Below are 6,384 nucleotides of genomic sequence, written 5' to 3'. Positions count from 1 at the left end.
AGAAGCTTCTCGGTTCATGGCAGCCAGGAAGCAGAGAAAGAGGGAGGGAGGAAAAGAGGAAGGAAGGGAGGTGAAGTTGGGAGAAGATAAACCTTTCAACCCTGGTATGCCCCCAGTGACCTAGGCCCTGCAGTAGTCCATCCAGCTATTGATTGATTAATCCATCGTGGCTAATGGATTCATCATGGAGAGCCCTATGATCCACTCATTGCCCCAAAGCCCACCTCTGAACCTTGCTACATTGGGACCATGCTCTTCACACACGAGTTTTTGGGAGACAAACCATAATACACCCATTATTTAATAATACCACATACACTGTTGATGCTGAAATACTAGTTTCATCTTCTGTTTCCTAGCAAACAAATCACAGGAACGACCCAAGACTCAGCCAGTAAGTTGCACCCAATCCTTCTCAACTCCAGACCTTTAAGTATTGAGTGAGTATGCGAAGTTGGTTAGAATTTATTCACATCATTGATGACAGTGTCTAACAACTGTCTTCAATAATGCAATCTGAAACACCTAATTTTTTTTTAGATAGCTAGAGTCACATTTGTTTCTCCCCAGAAAACAGTAGTAGGTGGAGAAAAGCTATGTTTTGCCCAACTTAGGAACCTGTGGGTGGAGCAAGACACAAGAACAAAATGCCAACTTAGTGAGGTGCCCACTGGTTGTGGGAGGGATCCCTCCATGATATCGACACTTACCAAGCTCCTTTTTTTAACCTGACTAGGGGTGATTTCAAAGTCCTAAGTGATTTTCTATTTATTCATATGGTATTTTTTTACATAAGATGATGACAAAAGTTAAATGGTTTTTATTCTTCCCTTAATTTTCACATTTAAATAAATGACCTAGCAACAGGTATTTCGGAGGCAAGGGCTCATGGAAAACACCTATAATGAAAGTAGAAATCCTGGCATCCTAATGAGCACCTAAATATGTAGGTACAGACCACACGTAGTTTGTGACTCACAAGGTATTAGCATCTGTGCTGGAGGAAGGAGGGAAAGGCAACTTGGCCACGAAAGCCCTAAGAATATGAGAACCCCAAATGTCAGTAGGTCCAACTTGAAAACAGCTGCCCCAAATGAGAAGTGACTCTGTAGGATCCAGTCTGCGGCTCAGTGCAAGGAAACAGTGGTGCACTAGTGGCAGATTGGTACAGAACCAGTCTGGAGCCTAAAACCCCCTAAAACTAACCAACTAAAACTCACTTCTAAGACAAAACACCACACTGAGAGAGCAGACCTGTAATCCCAGCAGCTCAAAAGGCTGAGGCAAGAGGATTGCAAGTTCAAGGCTAGCCTGGGCAACTCAGTGAGCCCCTAAGCAACTTAACAAGACCCTAAGCAACTTAGCAACACCTTGTTTCAAAATAAAAAATAAAAAGGGTTGGGGATGTGGCTCAGTGGTTAAGCACCCCTGGGTTCAATCCTTGGTCCCCACTTCCCACTCAAAAAAAAAAAAACAAAAACAAAAAAAAAACAAAAAACACTGAGGAGAAACAACAAAAGCTTCAGATAAAAGTGAGGAAAGGGATCAGAAGAGTCTACTCTCAGAAAGTACACTATCAGAAAGCCATATTTTTATCACTTTGTAAAACAAAAACACTCTATTACTTCAAAGGTAGGAAAGCTAGCCTGTCCACCACTCCCTAATAAACCCTATTTTGCAGGGCAGGGTGCTGGGGGGCAAATATCCACTCCCTGCTTGCACAACAGAGAGAATTATATGCCACGCTAGGGAGTTAGGGATTCATGCTGCAGGTTAACAGCATGAATGGTTTTGAGAAGGAAAATAACTGGAGTAGATTTACAACTTTGAAATGTAACAAGTTGTGATAGGTATGACAAAACGATAAATAGGTGCCCACGTCCATGGCATGCTTTTTCTGTGCACCTTCCTACATAGCAGATGTTAGAAAGATAAAAACTTATATTGATCAGGCCCTTACAGCTGGGTTTCAAGATTTAGGTTCAGGCAATCAGGTTCACTTGTGCAAGATTTGGAAGACAGGGATAGGGCCTCCTTTCAGGTCTTTTCTGTTTTCTGCCGGCAGGCATGACCATGAACCATGGGGTTTGTGCAGCATGTTCCAGAATATACTCCCTGGCTTCTTGGATGCCAGAATGCTGGACACAGGGTATCCATTTTTCCTTTAAGCACAATCTAGCTGAAGTATGGCAGTTTTTGAGACAAATTAGAGTTGTGGTAGTACCCTGATCACTAGACTTTGCCTAAAATGAACAAAGTGTCCTACAGTTTTTTCCTGATCCTTCATCTTTCTGAAGAAGCATAGGAAGATACTTGCTAGAATGAATTCTGTGGCATTTTGTGACTCTTTCCGGAAGCACAGCCTAGAGTGTGCTCCAATACTACCCAGTTCTCTATATTTTGTCTACTTGCTGTTGTAAAGATATCACAGTTTTTGTCTTCTAAAGCTAACTCAAAGTTTCCAGGAAATCGAGAATTGTAGGGTTTGGGGAGAGTCGATTAGAGTTGTCAGGAAGGACTCCATCGTCTGTGGAGGACTTGTACCACCTCTTGAAAGTGGGGTAGAAATTGAGTAGACAGGGAGGAGGAGGGTGGGCATTTCAGACTGGAATGTCAGTTGTAAGCAAATGCTAGGACAAAATTATCAATATGTCCATGAGGGACAATGAGGAAACTAGACTCCTGAATGAAGAATCTGCCTGGGAGAGCCATGGGATGCATGTAGTGTATGGAGGTTGAGGGGAGAGCATAAAAACCAAATAGAGAATGTGACCCTAGGGAAGACAGAGGATGGAGGAGGGTGAGAGGAATGCCAAGTGGAGAAAGAGGAGCACGTTCATCTGGGGAGCTGAGAAAGACAGTCTTGGAAATTTTAAGCAATTGCTCAATACACCAATAAAGCTGGAATTTTTTGTTTTGTTCTGTTTGTTTCTTTTTTGCTTCTGTGGAAGGGTTAGGCAATATGAGGCTCCTGAGACACCACCCTATCACCCACCCCCCAGGCAGACAGTTCTCACTAAACATGACCCTTTTTCTTGTTGAAACCAGACTCAGTCTCAGAATTCTTCTCACACAGCTCCAAGCAGTCATTAACAATCAATAGGACTTGGCATGAGAAATAAAATCTAGTAGTTATACCCAGTGTAATGAATGCTGTTCTAGCAAATCCTAACAATTATAATAAAATATTAAAGTATTTTATTTATTTATTCACATATTTTATTGTAAACACAATTAACAGTCTCATTCGTCTCAGACACAACAATAATGATTTCAGTGGCTGGACTCTTAAGAGAGCAACATACAGTTGTCGTGACTAAATACAGGTTTCAGAAGGCACGAGCAGATTGTGTCAATAGTCCTATCTCCGTGATGGGCTCTGAAGTGCCTCTAATTCTTATAAACATTTCCATGTGCTGAATTAAGTTCAAAATAAATGACATGTGTTTAGCATTACATGTTGTAGAAATGCTAAGATTAATTTCAAAGAGATCAAATAAACAGATGCATGTAATTCTTACAAACATTCATTTCTTTCTCATCACCTGTCACTATCAACTTTAATAAATGAACCAACTAGAGGCTTGTAAGTTCATTGGCTGTAGTGATCACTTTAAAACCAACCCCACTCAAACTTGAGAAAGCCAACCTCGCCATCTCAAAAGGACAGACTTGTCATCCTAGCATGGGCTTCAGTTCTGAGAATAATAGATGACAAAAAGCATTTTGGAATCAGACTGACCTGGGATAATGGAATCCAGAAATAGGCATTTTATACTTCTTTAGTAACATATCAGTAACTGAGTATATAATTCATATATTAAAGTGTACAGAGCATCCTCACTAAATGAAAGTGTGTTGGCAATATTTCCCTACAAAATGTCCTGGAAAGATTTGAATACCAGGTTTTCAAGATGGCAGAATAGAGGATGTCACGTTCCTGACTACTCTGTGGTGTGAAACCAAGAAAGTAGACAGGCAGCTTCTCAGCTAGGTAAGTGAACAAAAAAAAAAAAAAAAAAAAAAAGAGGTGGGAGGGGTTTTACTGGAATTTAAAATTGGACATTCACAGCAGATTGGGAACTCAGGAGGTTGCAAATAATAAAATAAGGAAGAAATCCCCCACAGCACATCTGCTGCCACAGCCCAGCCAGAAGCACCAGCCAGAATGGTCCGTTTATGAGCAACGTGGAGGGATAAGGGAATTAAAGGAACCCACATTTTTAGGAGGCCTGAGATGTGTCTGGAGGGTTTAGAGATCAAAGACATTGCCCAACTAAACTAAAAGGGGCACTGCACAACTACCTTTGTGCAGGAAAGAAGCTGCCATCTCTCCAGGAGGTGTGTGGATGACAAAGGAAGGAACCATTTTGCAGCCACAGTGCTGGGACCAGCAGTTAAGGGAATAATCCCCGGCAAACATGAGTCTGGCCCAAAATACAGGCCCAGTAAACACACACTGCATGATACAGAGTGTGCTTAAGTGACCAGGAGAAAATCAAACATGGAGAGAGATTTACACAGGGGACAACTGGTGGTGGAAACCCACCCAGCTCTACCCCTCCCCCTCCAATCCAGCTGCTTCCAGAACACGATGGGACACATGTGTCTGGCAAGGAATTTGGAAGGGCAGGGGCAGGAGAAATTGAGTTTGGAGACTAAACCCAAGACCAGGAAACATAGGGCCCACAGGTGATGTAGGGGACTAAGAATTGGTCCTTCCACCACACAAGTGGAGCCCAGGAGAGATCCCTGGGGTACAGTCTTCCAGTATGGACCAGCAATTGCTGGGCCCTGGAAGTGTGCTGATTTAAAATTTCCAGACCAATTGTTATTCAGCAAAGAGCCTGGAGCCACTATGCCTAAACACTGCCTCCAAGAATTCCACCTAAGGGATTACCTTTCTCACTCCAGGAATCTAGCAGGCAGAGCATCACACTCCAGATGACCCCACCTAAAACTGCTGAGAAGCTGAGAAACTTTTGAACTCCAACTGAAAGAATTCTTTAGTTTTTCATCAAAATCCTCTCTCTCTCTCTCATTTTTTTCTTTTTCTTTTCTCTGCTTAATTGTGACCTTACTGGTACATGGACATTTATACATACATATTTTTTCTCATTTCTAGCATTTTTGAAGTCAGTTATATTTCATGGATTCATTTTTTGAAGACTAGAATATTTGATTAGTATATTTCAGTTTTGTTTGTATTCTTGTATTTTTATTTTTTGAAATTTTTACTTTGCACACACACACACACACACACACACACATATTTAATCTTACCTATTTCCTTTGATTCTCTTTCTCTTTTTTCTTCTGCTAACAGCCAATCTTTAGTGTTCTCTCTTTCACTCTTCCTTTAATTTTTTTACTTCTATCCTCTCTCCTACTCCCTCATAATCATCACATCCTATATCACTTCTGTTCTCTCCCTACCAAACATTTGAAATTGTAAACCCTTTTGTAAACTTGCTGTTTTTCAAAAAGTTATATATTTTTTTTTATTTTATACAGACTGCATTTTGATTCATTGTACACAAATGGGGTACAGCATTTCATTTCTATGGTTGAATATGATGTAGATTCACACCATTTGTGTAATCATACATGCATACATGTACATAGGGAAATGATGTCTGTCTCATTCCACCATTTTTCATACCCTCCTCCCTCTTATTTCCTTCTACATAATCTAAAGTTCCTCCATTATTCTCTTACTCCCCACCTCCCACTCCCATTATATATCATCATCCATTTATCAGGGAAAACATTCAGCCTTTGGTTTTTTCCAATTGTCTTATTTCATTTAGCATGATATTCTCCTGTTTTTATTGTAGACAATAACTGATCATATCATTTCTGCTTATTGTGATAATTAACATTATAGACATCATAGTAGAAACTATTCAGTTTAATGCTGTAAATTGTTTGCATTGCTTGTTGCTATTATTTGTCTCCCCCTAAACAGTGAGGGACTGGAAGCCTTCAGGGACATTGTAAGTCCACAGGGTAGAAACTCTACTCCCTCAGAACCATACTATTAGATAGGTTAAACACACAAACAACATGAGAAAGCAAGGGATCAAATCACCCCAAACAAACCAATTACTCCAATAACAGAATCCATTGACACTGCAATGTAAGAAATGTCAGAGAAGGAGTTTCAAATGTACATAGTTAAGCTGATCTGTGAGATAAAAAAATATTAGCAGTGAAATCAGAGAAAATAGAGGAAGTGAAAGGTCACTTCAATAAAGATGGAGACTCTGAAAAAAATCAAGTAGAAACCCTTGAACTGAAGGAATCAATAAACCAAATTAAAAATTCAATTGAAATTATCACCAACAGACTAGATCACTTGGAAGACAGAGTTTCAGGCAGTAA

Source organism: Sciurus carolinensis, chromosome 11 (genome assembly GCF_902686445.1).
Source record: "Sciurus carolinensis chromosome 11, mSciCar1.2, whole genome shotgun sequence".
NCBI classification, from domain to species: domain Eukaryota; kingdom Metazoa; phylum Chordata; class Mammalia; order Rodentia; family Sciuridae; genus Sciurus; species Sciurus carolinensis.
Note: the sequence above shows the minus strand (reverse complement) of the source record.